Source organism: Peromyscus maniculatus, chromosome 22 (assembly GCF_049852395.1).
Source record: "Peromyscus maniculatus bairdii isolate BWxNUB_F1_BW_parent chromosome 22, HU_Pman_BW_mat_3.1, whole genome shotgun sequence".
NCBI lineage: Eukaryota > Metazoa > Chordata > Mammalia > Rodentia > Cricetidae > Peromyscus > Peromyscus maniculatus.
In genome coordinates this window covers 52,581,440-52,599,967 of record NC_134873.1, presented here as the reverse complement: position 1 = coordinate 52,599,967, position 18,528 = coordinate 52,581,440, and the positions used below count along the sequence as shown (strand labels likewise).

The following is an 18,528-nucleotide window of genomic DNA, read 5'->3' as shown; positions in this document are numbered from 1 at the left end:
TGAATGTAAAATGTCTCCTATAGGGTTGTATGCTTGGTCCACAGCTGTTGATGCTGCTTGGGGAGGTTGTGGAGCCCTTTGGAAGAGGGGACCTACCTGGAAGAGCGTGTCACTTGGGACCTTGAAGCTAACAGTTGTCTCTGGTTCTGGCTCTAGCGCCCTGCTTCTTAGTTGGCACAGTGGGAGAAGCCCCTGCAGGATCCTCCCTCGCCGGGTGGACTCATTCACTGCCATGCTCTCCACGTCATGAGGGGCAGTTCCCTCTGAACCGTGAGCCAAAGTAAACCTCCCTCTCTTTAAGTAGCTGCTGTCATTGGGTTAGAAAAGTAGTTAATACCCACCCTCCCCACACACCTTGTTTAATCTCTTTCCAAGCACTCACTGCCTTCCAAACATGCTATTTAATTAATTTTTCGTTTTCATTTCTTTCTTTCTTTTTCTTCAAGACAGAATCTCATGGTCTCATCCAGGTTGGCCTGAAACTTTCTATGTACTCCAGGCTAACCTCAAACTCACTGTAATCCTCCTGCCTCAGCCTCCCAAGTGCTGGGATTACCAGTATACACGAGACCACGCCCAGCCTGGTGTTTTGTTTTTAAATAGACTCTCACTATGTGGCACTGGCTGGCCTGAAATTTGCTATGAGCAGACTGGATTTGAATGTTCATTTAACTTCCTATCTGAGTGCTCAGATTACAGGTGAGTCATCTTGCCGGCCTACTTTGGTTTTTTATAGTCTGTCTCCCCTCCAGACATCCACCTACCTCACTATGGCAGCTTTGACAGCTTGGTTGGCTGACAGGGCCCATAACCCAGAAGGGTGCTGAGCTGACATGAAGCGCCTGCTCCACTCTTAGTGAATGAAGCGGTGAATCCATCTGGGTCCCTTGAGCAGCCAACAAGGTCCTGGGGAAGGAATTCATGCCCTGTCACTTCTGGATCTTCGGGGCTTATCCTAGTGTTCATAGTGGGGGTGCAAAAAAAAAAAAAAAAACACCTATTAAGTGAAAGAATGAGTGTGTCAATGGATGACAAGTGTGAGGTTAGGGACCTCTGCAGATCGGCTCAGATCTGCACAAACAGTCTCATCACACATTACTAAATCATTCTGGGCTCTTTGCCTACCTGGGACCCCCCCACCCCCCGACTCGCTCTAGAATCTGGCTTTTCCCCATCCCCCTTGCTTCCAGTCACCACAAGCCCGTGTGTGTGTATGAGTGTGAGTGTGTGTGTGTGTGTGTGTGTGTGTGTGTGTGTGTGTGTGCGCGCACGCGTGTGGTGGTGGTGGTGGTGGTGGTGGGGTCTACAGTCATCACTCAAGTGAGACTTCCTCCAGCCTCCTCAGCACTTGATGCTTTCCAAGAACTGAGCTGTGCTGTGAGCAGGGCTGTGTGTGAGCAGGGCTGTGACCAGGGTTACTCCATCACTCCAAAGGTTTGGGGCAGTTTGGTGACACAGGAAGTGTTGCAAACGGGTTTGGGGGTGTGCTATGGCTTCCCAGCCAGCCCTAGGCTGTTGGTATCCTTTGTGGGGCAGCTTTCCTGGGCATCCTCCTGAGGAAACGTGGGGCACAGGGGTACAGCTCTGAGTTGAGAAGCAGAATCTTGACTGCACACAGAGTAAGGTGAGCAGCCTCGGCAGCTGGGGTCTTGCCCCACCCCACCCCCGCTCCCGCCCCCCGCCCCCCCCCGCCCCCGCCCCCCACACGCTTCCTGTTTTACTGGCTCCATCAGGCTCAGAGATATCAGAAAGTCGAGAGTTAGGGGAGGGAGCTTAGCTTCCCAGGCCCAGACCGAACCCCAACTTTGGGGTTTCAGGCAGTTTCTATAACCACAGTCACATGTCCCTTCATGTAACCCGAGCCCCCTGTCACGGCATGAGTCTGCACCCCAGCTCCCGCGCCACATCTGTTCCTCATTTCCGCCCCAGGAAAACGGTCCAATTTCCATGAGTGCCTGGCCCAAACCAAGCCTCAAGCCTCCCCTTGGCCAGCCCCACCCAGCCCAGCTCCAGCACAGTGCAGGGTGGGGTGGGGTGGGGGACTGAGGGAGCGCGGCTCACATCGGACGCCTCCGTTCTCAGCCTGGCTCTGTCAGTTCCTCACTCTGTGTCCTCGGGACAATCTCTCTTAATTCCACCGAGCTTCGCAGCTTTCTCACAAGCAAAACGTGTTACTCCACAGATGGAGAGACCATGAGGCTTTGGGAACCGAGGTGGCTGGTTAAGGATGAAATCCAAGGGTGTGGCTGCTGGAGTTAGCCTGTTAGGGAGATGGTGGGACCCTATCCACACTTCGTTTTTGACAGAGTTGTGGCTGGGTCCACGTCCTGGGAGAGTCCAGTTCGGTGTTACGTCCTTTGTCTGCCAGCAATTCTGAAGCATCGGGATGTTTGTGTTGGGCCCTGGGCAAGAGTCAGGAGTCCATAGTGATAAGCAACTTACATTCCTTGGCGGAGGAGAGACCCACATGTAAAAATAAATGGAATCTATCTGGCAGATTGGAGATCTGTGTGGATAGGGCCTAGCCAGCCCCCGGATGCAACTTTCAATCTCCTCCCGTTCAAGGAGACGTGCAAATTTTAGGACAGTTTCAACTTGATACTGTTTTTTTTTCTGTTTTGTTTTTGATCCCCCACCCAGATGGGAGTCTTGTGGATCTCAGACTGGCCCTGAACTTCTGATCCTCCTGCTTCCCCCTCCAAGTGCTAGACTTCTTAGGTGCAGTTTAAGCATCTCTGGGAATAGAACCCAGGGACTTCATGCATATCGGGCAAGCGCTCTACCAACTCAGCTACATCTCCAGCCCCTTGATACTGTTTCTGTCTGTAACAAACTCAGCCCTTCTTTATAGGGGGACCCTGATTCCCTCTAACGTTTTCCCATCCTCCATATTTCTGACATCCAAACCAACTTCCTGCTGTAAGGGAACTCAGAAGTGACCCCTGCAAAAGGAGATCCACACCTTGCATGCCACCCTGAGACCCCTGGTGCCTCCTCAACCCTGTCCCTGCCTTGCCTACTTTATTTGAAAGAGCTCAAAAGACACACCACCAGCAGGAGAGGCTGCCCTCACTCAACCCACTTCCACAAAGCTGACAGGACCAGAGAGCCATATGTAGCTCCCAGGGTACTATGGGTCTCAACACCAAGTATGTCCTCCTGAACATATAACACACATACATGACCTTGCAAGACAGCTCCTTTCTCTGAGAAGGGAGTCTGAGGAGTAAGAGCTTATCTCTCTGACCCCAGGTTGGGTTATTGGTGACGGCATGGCCCTACTCTTAAGTTCTTCAGTGATATTTCCCGGAGCCTCTGTGTCCTGGTTTTTATTTTATTATTAGTTTTTAAATTTTTCCTTCTGCTTTGGTGTTTTGCCATGGATGTCAAGTCCCCTGAAACTGGAGTTACAGAGAGCTGTGAGCTGCCATGTGGGTGCTTGGAAGTGAACCCGGAACCTCTGGAAGAGCAGTCAGTGCTCTTAACCGCTGAGCCATCTCTCCAGCTCTGTGTCCTGGTTTTTTTTTTTTTTTTTTTTTTTTGTTGTTGTTGTTTGTTTGTTTTTTGTTTTGTTTTGTTTTTGTTTTTAAACACAGTTCTTCATTAAACTCGGCTTTGCTGGGGGAATAATTTGCATACAAAGCGCACAGATTCTAAGTGCACAGCTTGATGGATTTTGATGAATGTGCATCCCTGAAGAACAAAGGCTCCATCAAGAATCAATCATCCTCTTCCCCACAGCGAGCCTCTTGTTCTAGAACTGATTCCTCCCATCTGTGAAAGGTGCAGACAAGAACATGGGCTCTGTATGTGAGGCTAGGATAAAATAAGCAAGGAAGGCCCTTCCTGGCGCTTGGTGGAAATGCTGGATCAATGCTAAATTATTATTACTCCTCAGTAAAATACTTTCTGTCTTGATCTCTCCTTGGCTGGGACAAAGATCAAGGCTCATACAAAGCTTCCTTTGGTCTCTAACACACACACACACACAGCACGCACACGCACACACACCACACACACAAGACATGAGGACCTGTTTTAGAGGAGGACCGAAACCATCATTGTCTGCCTCTAGAAGCACAGAGGGGTTAGGGATTGGATAGCAGGCTGGTTTTGCCCTAAGCCTGGTCCAGAAGATGGGTCCCTCTCTCTGAGCTCTTCAAAGGTCAGAGATGTTGGTGGCAGGCCAGCTTCATGCACTGGTTACCAGCACAAGCTGCATGGGGCCCCGTGGTCATAAAGCCTCATGCTTGGATTTACATCCTGCTGTTATCATTTGAAATCCTAATTTTTACAGGAGGTCCTGCATTTTTCATGCACTGGTTCTCACAAATTTTGTAGCCAGTGGTGGGAAGATCAAGCTGGCTTGTGTGTCCTTAGCAGAGCTGACATCCTTCACCCACCCACACCCCATACTCCTGGTTCTCTCACTGGCCTTCACCTAAGCAGGGCGTCAGGAGGGCCAGGGTCATGAGGGGTCCTCAGCCACCAGGGGACACCATCAGGAGCTGGGAACCCTCCTTGGGGACAACTGCTCACAGGGCTTGCTGGCCTGGCCTGTGAGTTCCTGCCCTCTGACAGCGCCCACGTCGCGCGCCCCCCCCCCCCCCAGCTCTGCAGCTCAAGTTCAAAACCACAGCTGGGCACCAGCCAAGGGGGCTTGAGTTTCTTCACATTCAACTTCCCACGCAGCGACCAGTGGCCAGGGTCCAGAAGAGCTGCTGGCCAGAAGCCTGGGCTGGAAGGCAGATGAGAGGGTGGGCTCAGGACCTAGCTCAGCTTTTTATGTTCTCCAAAGTGCTTTCCGTAAGGCCTCAGTTTCCCCTCTGGGTAACGGGACAGGATTCTGGAGGGCTGGAGCAGGTGCCAGAGAACAGAGAAAGTGCCAGGGCTTGGAAAGGGATGCCAACACTTCACTGTCAACAGAGCTGCTACCAGCCACACACAGTTATGGAAATGCATTTAAATGAAAGGAGTTTTGTTCCTGGATCACTCCAGTCATATCTGGAGCTCAATGGCCGGCTATGTTGGCTCACGGCTGCCATGTTGGATAATGCAGCTGGGAAATGTTTTTATCTCCATGGAAAGTTCTCTTGAGCTATGACTCCTGGCTGAATCATCAAAGTTGCTGGGGACATTGGTGGCTTTGCTGCCCTGGGTAGGAGACGGTCCAGAAGAAGGACATTCAGGAAATTCTCTCAGCCCTCCCCTGACCTCGAGATTGAGGGGGCAAACCTCTTAGAAAGGAATCCAGCTTGGTGTCTGTTGGAGGCAGGCACTCTTGAGTTCTGGAGTGGACAGTAGGCTTCTTGGGTTTCTGTTGACTGGCTAGAAATGCCAGGACAGTCTCTGAGGAGGAGGAGACCAAAGGAAATGGCTTTTCCAGCAAGGGGTTCCATAGGAGCCCTTTCCAAAGGGGAAATCTTGTCACTTCCTCTGGTCTCCCCTCTGAAGAGTCAGAGGTTGTTTTCCACTAGCTTGAGGAGCTCTTGCAGGCTCTAAAGCACAGGTTCTCAAGCTTTGGTTAGTGTCAGGTGAGTTAGAGACCTCTGGGTTCACTTCAGCTTAGAGGTCATTACTATTTGGCTTGTTTGTGTTGAATCATCGGAGGACCTTGGTTTGGTTTGATCTGGGTACATTCAGCAGGAAGGGTAAAGTGGTGGGTTGTAGGAAAGAATGAGAGACAAGGAAGATGGGAAGGAAAGAGGAAGATGTACTTTGGGAGACAGCCTTATACTGTGTCTCCTTGGGAGTTACTCTTTCTGAACGCCAGACCACCCACTCCTCACAATGACCGTCTCTAAACGTGGCTCAGAGAGGTTCCGAGGCATCCCAGCAGTCACGTGATCCCCGGGGAATCCAGCTGGACCCTGTTTCCTTTTCCTTCCCTCCCTCCCTCCAGTCTTGAATATTTTCAAATGAAATCAGCCTGGGAAGCAAAGGAAGGCTCAGAGCTGTGAATACATTTTTTTGTTTTCTGGGCTCATTCGGCTGTGACAGGAAGCTTGGCCACATGCAGGCGTCTGAGGCCTGGCTCTCAATGGTGCTTTTTACGCTCGTCTGTCCACGGAATGTAAAGTCTCAGTTATAAATATCAGCAGGCCTCGGTGGCCCATTGAGACCCCACCCCACACCCAGCAGGGACCTGTGGGACTTCCTGCTTGCCGCCCTCCCCCCCACCCCTCTGGACAGAACCAGCCTTAGTGTGTCAGGGAAGGGTGGGGTAAGGGATGGGTCTTGGGCTAGCAAACCAAAGCTGAGAGGAACCCAAAAGTCGCCCTCTCCAATCTTCAGAAGATGGGCGCCCCACGGCAGTGTGCAAACCATTTACAGCTTTGGGTAAGCCACGACCATTTGTCCAGCTGTGAACATTCTAGAATGACTCCTTTTCACAGGTGAAAGCCTGCTCTGGAAAGCTTGTGAATCACTGCCACGCTCCCTCTACAAGTGCCCTCTGAGGCAGGCATGGTCCCATTTCACGGATGGCCAGAGACGAAGTCACTGGAGAGCCACGAACGAGGGCCTCTTGTGTCCTGGCCAACGTTGCCGACTCCTGCAACTGCCCCTGGCCCCTGGCCCCTGACCCCAGGCCCCTCCTGCCTTTTCTCCGGGTCGGGAGCACAGTTGATTTAGCGTTTCCTGCCCTTTTGACAATCTCGGGTGCACAGAACAGGCCTTATTCAACTGCATCCCCCAAGCGCCTTCCTCTGGCTTCATTACGCACCTAATGCGAAGCAGGATAAGCGTTCAGCTTTTAACTACCTGATCAGAAACATGTTCCCGGTTCCTGCCCCTGCCCTGCTGGGAAGAACATTTCTCGTAGGGTTAATTAACAGCCTTCACACAGCCGCATTTAGCCACAGACACAAAGCCACACACATAAATAACGTCTGGGGCGGAAGGAGAGGTGCAGATGGTCTCTGACTTTGCCGTATAGTTTTCTGAACCGGCGTGAACCACGTCCTGTACAGGAGCCAGGGCCGTGAGTCAGGGTCAGGGTCAGGCTTCGAGGTGGGCCAGGCCAGAGACGCGGGTGTCTAACTCTGCTCTGTTGAATGTCCCAGAAGAGAACACATTGCGGGGGCGGGGTGGGGGGGTGGGGTGGTGGCAGATGGAGGAGAATGAGGCTGCTACCCTACCAGGAGCCAAAGAAACTAGCTGAATGAACCAAACAGGCTACTGGGCCCAGAGCTGTAAGATATTGTCGAATGTATCATGGGGGTTCTACCAGATTCAGACTTGGGCCCAAGGGTTCCACCCCAGCCCTGCAGAATATGAGGCTAAGACCCTCCTCATCTAGGGGGAAAGGGTAGAGAAGATTGCTAAAGAAACCTGGAACATCCTGGAAAGGGCACCAAAGTGTTCGGCAGTGTAGCGTTCTGGTTCCTCTGTGGATAAGGTCCCGTATGTGGTCTCAGCCCCCACCTGGGACTCCAGCACTCCCTTTCCCACAGCCAAGGGAACACACCTAAACGTTGTCCTGGGTGATGAAGGGAACGTGGGACTCATGTTACAGAAGTCAGTGCAACCGGAGGTGTCCGGATCCACAGAGAAAACAAGAGCCGCCATGCAAACACATTCCGGTCATCGGGGAACAGAAGATGAGAGGGGGTGGGAAAGCAATCCAGCCTTCACACTCTGCCTCAGTGTTCATCCACATTTGGCCTCTGAACCCCTAAGAGTGTCCCCGTTTGGAGAGTTCAGTCCTTACTCAGACCTCCTGGAATCCAGGATGGGGAATCAGAGTAGAGCAGAAGGGACCACTGAGCGGAGTCCACCCCGCGAGAGGGCGCCCCCTGGTGGCAGGGATAGGCAGCCTCCACATAATCTAGGCTTCCCAGGAAAAGGATTAGGCACTCAGTCCAAGGACCATCTCCCTGTGCCAAACTCGGTGTCTAGGGGTAAGGATTCAAAGAAAAATGGGGTCCGAATATCTAACAGAAGGACTCTGTATTCGGGGCAGCAGTTTTTCCTTGGGTAATTTTCCACAATTTGGCTTTTGCTCCACACACTGGCTTGCTCCGAGTTCAGACGGGCGGCTGATGTCCGACAGAGGGTTACTCTGGGCCAGTCACCTGCCCAGTGACCCCTGATGTTTTGATTTCTGACACCCCCTCCCCTTCACTTAGCTCCCTTTGGGCTATTTTATCTGAGCACCGGACCCACCTGAGGCATATGGCCAGTCTCTCTGGACCCCATGCCTCATCCCACCCCAACAGGGTCCACGACATCTCGCGGCTGCCAGGCTGGGGCCAACCTTTCTATTTTCTCAGAAGGGATCAAAGCTTCGCCCCAGCTCTGCAGGGAGGAAGCCGTTCTGACTCGTGCAAATATCTGTAGTCCATTTGGGATTTTACTTTGGTGAGAAATAAATACACAGCCATCTGCAGATGATGGAAATATGACTTAAGTAACTTTTTTTGTTGGCGCTCTTGGGCCAGAGCCCAGATGGAAATAAGACTTTGTATCTCGGTCTCTCTTGCATGCTTTCGGAAAGGAAAAAAAGAAAAAAAAGAAAAGAAAAGAAAAGGCAGGGGGAGGTGGGGAGCTGGTAGAAACAGAAGTTCAAAATGGAAGTGTGCTATATTTCTTGGCCCAGGAGAGGAAAAATAAACACCAAACAGCGTCTCCATTCAAGTGTGCGTTATCTGGCTCATCCTGGCCAAGAACTCACTCCCCTCCCTCCTCTGACCGGGAATTACTGTGCCTCCCAACAGTCCCCACACCCACCCTAGCCAGGGCAGGCAAACAATGGTCCGGCAAACCCCCGCTCCGCCAAGGCCTCCTCCCTGCAGCCCCCAGAGGCCGTAAGATTGGGAAACACGGGCTATTTTTAATGTGTTATTTGTCTACCAACTGTGGCCCCATGGCCTGAGAAACAGTGTCGTCTCTGGGAGGTGGCATGGGTTTCTTTTTTATTTTTTATTATTATTATTTTTTTTTTTTTTTAACTTGCTCAGACAAAGCCAACATTTTCGCAACTTTCAAGAACCTCCAACAGCACTGTGCTGTCCAAGGGTAAACTCTTCCCTGGCTGGTCCCTCTGCCCCACAGGGGATTCTCCCCGGGTGTGTCTGGGAAGCATCCCCCTGCCGCAATGTGCTGGTCAGCAGTGACCACAGGCCTGGGAAAGGAGAGGCAGGGATGCAAAGGAGTGCAGGAGGTGGGGGATCCAGCGGCCAAGGGAGGCTCAGACCTGCTCTGGTGGCCTCAGTGTGACACATCTGGGTCCGTGGAAGGTCATCCCTACAAGAAAAATCTGAGGTCACACTCAGGGGAAATGGCTTTGTCCTCATGGGTGGAGTGGTGTGTCTGGGGACAGAGATGGGTCTACATAAATGCTCATGGGACCCCCAGGGCCAGGACGATAGAGCTGGTGTAACAGAAGCCTTTCTGTTGCTGGGCTTTCTTAGGGCTTCAGCTTGAGAGGACCATGGCTCCAGGAGCTTCCCCTAGTCCACCTGGAGGGAGGACGAGATAAAGAAGGATGAAGGAGGATGGGGAAGCAGAGATGGAAGGAAGGTCTATGATGGGAGGTGAGGGAGGCAGGCAGGCATGGGAAACGCTGGAGATGTCAGTCAGGCCCAGTGAGAGGGCTTCCTCCCGTGAGGATCCTGCCCTGTTGAGGAGGTCAAGGCAGGGTGCTGGCTCAGAAGACCATCAGGGAGGGATATCCAGAGTGGGCATTTTCTGTCTCTCTCTCTTGGCAATGTGATTCACAAGCCAGGGCTGAGAGCTTGCAGGGCCTCCATCCACAGGCTGCCCTGGGTACCCTACAGCTGAAGGTGTGTGTGTGTGTGTGTGTGTGTGTGTGTGTGTGTGTGTGTGTGTGTGTGTATGTGTGTGTATAGACTTCGGAAGTTCCTGGCACACCACAGGGCTTCATCAATAGCAGCTCTGATGTGGGGGGGGGGGGGTGTGCCGTCCCTAAGTGTTAGCTGTGATAGACATCACTGGCCAGGGTAGGTAGCCAAGAGGACAGTGGGGGTGGGGCAGGCAGAGGAGCCTGGCAAGAAGGGCTTCAGGAGGACAGTGGAGAGCTGCTGGAATCACGTGACTCAAACACACATGGCCTTTGAGACTATCTTAATCCACCCACAGCACCACTGCCACAAACTGCCCAAGGAGACCCTGAAGGCTGTACAGACCTCACCCTGCCCTGGACATATAATGGCGCCACCAGAGTCCCTAGTCTTCTGCTGTGTCCTAGGCTCTTCCACCTATAAGAAACTCAGGTATCACTCCAATCCTACAAGGACAGACGGGAAACATGGGTAGGTCTGTCATCTTGGCTGCCTCAGAAGCCCGTTTCAGCCGGGCGGTGGTGACGCACGCCTTTAATCCCAGCCCACGGGAGGCAGAGGCAGGCGGATCTCTGTGAGTTCGAGGCCAGCCTGGGCTACCAAGTGAGTTCCAGGAAAGGCACAAAGCTACACAGAGAAACCCTGTCTGGGGGGGGGAGGGCAGTCTCTGGTGAGAGAGGGTCCTCTTAGCAGCTACAGGAACTTCCACAGCATCACTGTGCAGGTCCCAGGAGGCCCCAGGTAAGGGAGGGGACATAAGTTACCCTTTCCCACCAGCTGCTCTCCACAGGGGCCAACCGGGGACCCAGGCCAGTCCTCCTCAGGAGTCATGGTGGGAACTTAAGGGTAAAGTGGCAATTCCACGGAGTCCGTCTGATATTCCAAAGGGATTTATTCTGGGTTAACTTACAATATGTATAAGGGAGTTGGTCGAAGGATCCGGGAGGGGTGGGATGTGGTCCAACAGGGTTCTCTGGAGAACTCTGCCTTGGTCCTCAGAACCAGCATCCGGCATCCAAGACCACGAGGTAGCCAAGAGAGCGAGCACCTATGCATTCCAGGTCTTAAGGGATCCCCCCTCGGCCATGGCCCCGGGGTGGGGGGTGGGGACAGGTACCTAGCAGTCACCTGCTGCCTACTAGGGGCGGTGCTTCAGGGTAAAGCACAGCCAGCCACCCCCACATAAGGGTATTGCGTTTGAACTGAACTCCCCTCTGTGGGTGCAGATGCTTTGAAGACCTGGTTCTCAACTGGCCGGCACTGTTCTGGGAGGTTGTAGAAACTTTGGGACTGTGGTAAAAGTGGGTTGCTGGGGTTGGAGGATGGGTGGGGCCTTGGTCGTATCCATTTTGGATGCTCGTCTCAGATCTCTGCTTCCTGGTGCAGACTCCACGGGAAGAGATCCAATGCCTGCTTCCTGTGCTACGATGGGCTGAGACCGTGAACCCAGACAAGCATCCTCTACCTAAAGTTGCTTCCCTCAGAGTCTTGTCACAGCATCAAGACAAGTAACTCACACGAAGGAGAATGGAGGGGCTGGAGAGATGGCTCAGTGGTTAAGAGCACTGACTGCTCTTCCAGAGGACCGGGGTTCAATTCCCAGCACCCACACGGCAGCTCACAAATGTCTCTAACTCTAAGACCAGACATCCTCATACAGACATATTGCCAGTGCAAATGAAATAAAAGTAAATGAGTTATGAAGAAATAAACAAAGGAGAATGGAAACCACTCAGACTGCTGAGAAAAAGCCCCAAGACCTGAGCTGTAACCGGTCTCCCTGCAACTCTACAAATGTTGTGCCCCCTCCCCCAAACTCCCTCCCCCCAGAGCCTCATGTCCTCATCCAGAAAGGGTGTGATTGCTTTTAGCCGTCAGGCATGGAACATTGGTGTATGTCCTGGATCATTTAACCTCTCTCTGACTGGTTCTGCTTGTGGATGCTGAAATAGTGCGGGGCGGGGTGGGGGTGGGGGATGCTAACTGGCAGTGTGGAGTTGCTTTTGCTATTTCAGCCTCCAGCAGAACCCCCAAAGAAGGTACGCTGTCAAGTCACTCGCTGTGGGTGGGAGGAAACGTCTGGAACTTCAAGGAACAACCCATGGGAGCACCGTTTCCAGAATCAGCTGCGTGTAGTCTGGATGAGGCTGACCACTCGCCTGCACCTGAAGGAAAATGGCACCCCAGGCTTTGAGGTTGGGGCAGTGGCGGATGAGGTGGCCCGCGTGGACCCTTCATCACAGTGTCCGGCCTTAGCAAGTGCTCAGAGCGAGTCGGCATCCAAACAAGAATGAGGGGCTCTCGATGGACCGTTGGGGAGAAGTTCTGACATTCATGGGGAGGGGAAAAGCTTGAGGAAATGGTGTGTACCGCACCCTCCCTTCTGGGCAGGAAGTAGAGAAATCTGACTGCACGGGTCTGCTGGTTCAAATTGATACCAGGACATTGCGGAAGGATCTGTACGATCCTAGCAAGTGGTGGTACCTTGTGGGACTGGGGAGGGCGGGGGAGGGTGGGAGTGAGACTTTGACATTACACCTCTGCGTATAGTTCAGATTCACCATCCACGTGAGGGTATAGCCAGTTCCATACCCGAATTCTATATTACCATGGAAACAGTGTGCTAACATCTCCTCTGAGTACCATCTCTTCCTCCTCTTCCTCTTCCTCTTCCTCTTCCTCTTCCTCCTCCTCCTCCTCCTCCTCCTCCTCCTCCTCCTCCTCCTCCTCCTCCAAGAAATGAGTATGCAAGTACCCACATACTCACATACTCACCCACTTCTCTGAGTTCCTACCAAGCATACTTAAACAATTGGGACGCGTGCTACCACCTCATCTTAAGTATACCTGGTAGGAACTCAGAGAAGGGAGTCTTAGGATGTGGGATAGAGGAAACCCTTGGAAGACAAAGGCCCAGCAAAGGAAATGGGTGACCAGACGGCACCCAGGATGTGGCAAGGGTCCCAGGCTCAGGGAAAAGAGACAGGGGGCCTATCTTGTGACTCTCTGTAGCAATTCTTTTGTTCAGAAGGGGACACTGAAGCTTAGAGTCTGGGGGCCTTGGACAGCCACCTAGTAAGTAACTGGATCCCAGGCCCAGGTACGATGACCCCACCTGACCACCACCCCATTCTACCTCCTTCCTTGGCGTGGGGCTGGCCGGGGCCCCCCCCCCCGTTCCCCCCCCCCCCCCCCGTAGGTACTCTCTGTTCCCAGCAGCTAACTGGGAATGGCTGTGGCTTGGGCCACGCCTCCGCGCTGCTGATGCTGTTGCACGCTCGCCACTCCAGGTTTCTGCACTAATTAGATGCCTGGAGGCTGTGGGTAGACCCAGAGGGCTGGGCTTGGGAATCCCCCTGGACTCCACACCCCACAAACTCCAGGGGCACACAGCTGGAAGAATGAAAGGGCTTTTCATGGAATTCCAACAGGAAACCCACGAGAACATTCCTGCCCAGATGATTCCAACAGGAAAACCACGAGAACATTCCTGCTGGCGGGTTCCAGCTGGGAGCTGGAGGCCATATTCCCTGCAAAGGAGGCCGGCCAGTGGCAGAGGAGTTGGAGGCTTGTTCCATCCTCCAGGGCGATCCAAAGATTCCCTGACCTATGACCTCTCTGGAGTTTAGCCTCCTGTTAGGGGTGGGTTGTTTCAGAACTGGAAAAGCCCGCTTGCCGGTCTTCTGTCTTTGCTCACAGTTGGCGGCCCTGCCTTCCCTTTGGATCCTTGCCTTTTAGTGACCCCATCTCTTCTCTGCCATGGGTCTTGCTAATAAGCATGGGGACCTGGAGCGCATGGATGACTTGTTCTTGAGGGCTGCCCAGATGGCTCAGTGGGTAAAGCGCCTGCCATACAAGCATGATATCCTGAGTTTGGATCCCCAGCACCCGAGTAAAAGGCCAAATACAACCGTCCGAGTCTGCAGTCCCCGTGGTAGGGAGATGATGGTGGATCCCTGGGGCTCGCTGGCCAGCCAGGCTAGCCGAATAGGTAAGCTCCAGTTCTAGTGAGAGACCCTGTCTCAGAAAAATGATGTGGAGAGTGATTGAGGAAGGCACACAAATCTGATGCTGACCTCCAGCCTTCACACACACACACACACACACACACACACACACACACACACACACTCACACTCACACTCTCACACACACACTCACACTCACACTCTCACACACACACATGCATACATGCACACGCTCAGTGCACACGCTCACGGCCGCACATACCCACAAAAGAACTTGCTTTTGAACTTCCTTGAAACAAATGTCTTCAGCAGTCATGACCGAAGAAACACACCACACGCCTGTATCTGGGACTGCCATGGGGTCTCTGACTGTGTCTGGCTGAAGGACTGGCCCAACCCTGGTCTCAGGAGATGTCCTCGGCAGTAGAGGAGCCTCGAGGTCTCTAACCAGGAAGTGCCGTGACAGTATGACGGTGCTGAGAGAGAAATGCCCTCTGGCTCCGGGAGTCATCAGAGCCGCTCACCTTAAAGTCGGGATCCAGTCCCAACCAGGGTGGGCAAGAACAGACAAGGACACCTGGCCAGCACAGGTGTGCTAGAGGAGCCGGAGCTGGGAGTACGGAGGACTTGGGCTGGGTGTGTGGGCCTCTGGGTGGTTGGGATTCGGGTGGTGGAAATGTGATAAGCCCTTGATAAAGGCAGGGCGGGGTACAGGTGTGAACCCAGGGGAGCAGGTACGGGAAGGAGCCGTCTTCTGAAACGGAGGCTGAGAAGGACAGGTGTGTTGGAAAGGCTGTGGGTGACGTGGGTGTGTTGTCCCGAACCTGCTCTGAGGTTCGGGAGCAAATCAAGGCAGCGGAGAGTGCTCACCAAGAGGGACACAGTCTCCCTTGGGGTGTCTCTGAGCTTGTGGGAGGGGCAGGGTGAAAGGAACCCAGGACACTTTGTTCTATAACCTCCCAGAATCCCACTCCCAGGTCACAGGCAAGCCACCAGGGCCACTCCGGGCTGGCAATGGTGAGGGACAGGCATGGCTGATGTGGGAAGGAATGCCTGTCACAAGAAGCCATCTGACAGGTCACCAACGGGGACTTGCAACAGGAATTTAGGGGACAGGACTAGGGAGAAGCCAAGACAATAAGTCAAAAGCAAAGTTAAGGATACATGGGGAGCAAGCTGTGGAGACAAGAACTGTCACCAGGAAGAGGACCCGAGGGTCTTAACGGAGTAGATGGGAGAGAGGGGACTCCAGGTCAGGACTGGCAGGTCTTGAGCGTGCCAGGGAAGCTAGTATCGGCTCCACAAGCCAGTCATTCACCGCCAGCAAGTTTTCGAGAAAGTTGTTAAAATGTTGGTAAAGTCATCCACCGCGGAATTAGCAAACGCCAGGCATTGTTGCCCAGGGTGCTACCTGAGAAGAGAGTTCACTCTCCTCGGCTGAGGCTCAGTACTGCTGTTTCTGTCTGCCCATGAATGGCCTCAGGAGACTCCCTGGTGGCGCACACTTAGCCCTGGAGGGGGGCAAATCAAACACACCAGTTGGATGAGCCTGGGTAAGACAAAGCCTTGCAGGGCGAGAGACCATCGTTAGCCGTTTCCTAGCATCTTCCTGGATGTGTGATCTAAATTAAGGTCCTTATAGTCCAAGCTGGGTCTCTGCCACAGCCTTTCCTTCCTTCCTGCGGGCTCTCTGTAGTCCAGCCACAGGAAGGCCCTGCTGGAAGGCGCTCTGTTCTTTGTTATTCCATCTGCCGGTCTGCCTCCATGTTTTCTTGGCTAAAGCCCCACCCCCACCCCCAAGGGAGGTGGGCTTCCCTGTGCTCTCTCTCCCATACTGAGGATCTTGCAGTGGCTCCCTTTTTTCTCCTGGGGTTTCAAGGATGCTGCCCTCTGACCAGCTTCCATAGATTTGGGATGCTGTCCTCTGTCCAACCTCCATAGGTCTGGGATATTGCCCTCCGACCAACTCCATAGGCCAAAGGATGCTGCACTCTGATCAACCTCTATGGTCCTGTAGCAGCGCCCAGGTGTCTTTCTGTAAGTAACAGAAACCCTAACTAACAAGAACTTGAACCACAAAAGAAGTTTCTGATTCCTTCTGAAGAAATCTTGAAGTAGGCAGATCTCAGTCATGTTGAACATGACTCTGAGAGGCCAGTGTTTGGATAGTCTCTAAATCTTCTCACGTCTAAACAATGGTTGCCCCCGCTCCAGATGTCACACAATAAGACTTCCCTCAAAGTGAGGATGTAGAGAGGTGATGATGTAGGGAAAACCTCTCCTCCTATGCTCTTCTTCTCTGATCAGAGACTTGAAAACCAACAAACCAGAACACTGTCCCAGAAGCCCTCCATCCCATTCCTCACAACTCAACGCTAACTTCAATGAGGTCATTCACTGCAATTTTGGAGAAGCATATTGATCTGCTCCCAAGTCAGGTGCTCATCTGTAAAATGGGAGCTGATGATTCTTGCCTCTTGAGGCCGGATGAGGGATTGAACAAGATGGCCTAGGTTGGATATTGCCATGCTCAATCCTCTTGGGCAGCTGATTGGTTCGGTAATGGACAGGTGACCTGATGGCACCAATCAGAGGATTGAACAAGATGGCCTAGGTTGGATATTGCCATGCTCAATCCTCTTGGGCAGCTGATTGGTTCGGTAATGGACAGGTGACCTGATGGCACCAATCAGAGTCCTACTTAAGATGTGTGCCGCTTTCCTCCTCTGGGAAAATGAACAATAAGGATCAAGAGAGCCTGGAACTTTGACTCAAGACTTGGTGCTTCTTTGCGCTTGCCCTGACAGAAATCTGACTGCAGCCCTACAGGGTGAGTGCCCCTCACAGGCAGCGGGAAACAAAGGCTGGACGCCATTCTCAACAAGACGCTGAGACCCTGCCTCAACAAAACACCAAAGCAAAATAAAACAAATAAATATGTAAATAACCCACTTCAGGAAGCAAGATTCCCAGCTCTCCATTTAGCATACTCTGATGGCATCCAGGGGCATCCTCAAAACCCCACAGAGAAAGAGAAAGACTATTTACTCCTCCTGAAATGATTGGACCCTCTCAGAAGAACTCACAGGGCGGGCTGGAGAGATGGCTCAGAGGTTAAGAGCACTGACTGCTCTTCCAGAGGACCTGAGTTCAATTCCCAGCAACCACATGGTGGCTCACAACCATCTATAATGAGATCTGGTTCCCTCTTCTGGTGTACATACATACATACAAACAGAACACTGTATACATAATAAATAAATCTAAAAAAAAAAAAAACAAACCATGTGTTCACTCATGGCTTTATTTAAAAAAAAAAAAAGAACTCACAGGGCTCTGAAATCTCACTTCATAGTTCATATCAAGGAGAAAGTAAATATATTACAAATTAAGTCAGAAAGTTTAGCATTCAAAAAGTGTTGTGAGCCAGGGAGAGGGTTCTTCAAGGAAAAGTGTTTGTCCCACAGGCCTGACAACCTGAGCGGAGTCCCCAGGACCCATGTAAAAAGGAGGATGTGATGGCTCACACCTGTAATCCCAGCACTAACTACTACAGTGAGATGGAAGACAGACAGACAGACAGACAGACAGACAGACACACACACACACACACACACACACACACACACACACGGAGTAGGGGTGGGGGTGTCATTGAATAGAAGCAATGTTCTGGAGCATTTTGCTCAGCAGTGGAAATGAGAAAGACCCTGTCTTAAACAAGATGGCAGAAGGCTAGACAGAGTCTCAAAAATTGTCCTCAGCCCTCCATTTACATGCAAGCATTCTCTCTCTGTCTTCGTCTCTCCTCTCTAATTTTAAAAATAAGTGTTACATTTCTTAAAATGTCCAAGTTATGACATCTAGCTAAAACCCTTATTTATCAAGATGATGGAAAAGATTGTAGATGGCATCAGGGATTATCGACAGTGGAAACAGACAACCAGCACTTAGTCGTCAATCTACAGTCAGCCCTAGAGCTATCCATGAGATCCAGACAGAGGGGCCTGGGCTACTTTGAGAGAGATGTGAACTGGGGACTTTCTTCAAGGTTCCTGAGCCGTGGTGCCCAGGCCCACCTCTTGAAGGCACAGGGCAGCCCTACCACTTCCTGTCTAGGATCTGGCCAGCTCAAGGTCTCTGGGGACAGAATCCCGGTTCAACAGACTCTCCAGCACTCCTGTTCAGTCCCAAAGGTCTCAGAGCTCAGAAGGCCGCGCTTCTCCCCTGGCCCTGTCCATAGACACCTGCTCACCCTCCAGTGGTTACAGCCACCCAAATCACAGGAGACACCCCACCCTGACAACTTCTCCATTCGGCCGGAAACATAGACCAAAGACTTCCTTCCTTCCCTCCTCACGATAAGGAAAGTTCAAACCTCAAGAACTCAAAAGCCAAGAACGGCGAAGGAAACGCCATTTCCTCCTTCTTGCTGATAAGCTCCAACCCTGAGAAAGGGGACTAATGTGACCTAGCTCCTCACTGGGCTCTTCGTCGGTACAGTTATCCGGGGGGGTCAACGCTCCACCGCAAATATTTGCACACAGAGGATTGGGGAACAAGGGCTAGGGTCTAACTAGCTCACTGTTTTAGTCCGTTTTATTTTATTTATTCCATTTTATTTTATTTCTGAGCTTAGACCATGAGTAGGAGGGCATAGTATGGTAAGTAGTTCAATAATTATTGTTCAGAACTCGGTTCTAAAAGACATACTCAAGCTGGGTCACTATCGAACGATAACCCACCAGTCAGTTTGT

The 18,528-nt window shown here is 52.2% G+C and overlaps 1 long non-coding RNA gene across 1 annotated transcript; it reads right to left on the bottom strand.

Moving 5' to 3' along the window:
- Positions 1-764: 764 nt before the first annotated feature.
- Positions 765-2,484, bottom strand: LOC143270223 (uncharacterized). The gene is made up of 2 exons (XR_013047267.1): positions 2,062-2,484; positions 765-955 (listed from the first exon to the last, which is right to left on the bottom strand). It is a non-coding gene; the product is annotated as an uncharacterized LOC143270223 (long non-coding RNA).
- Positions 2,485-18,528: the final 16,044 nt, after the last annotated feature.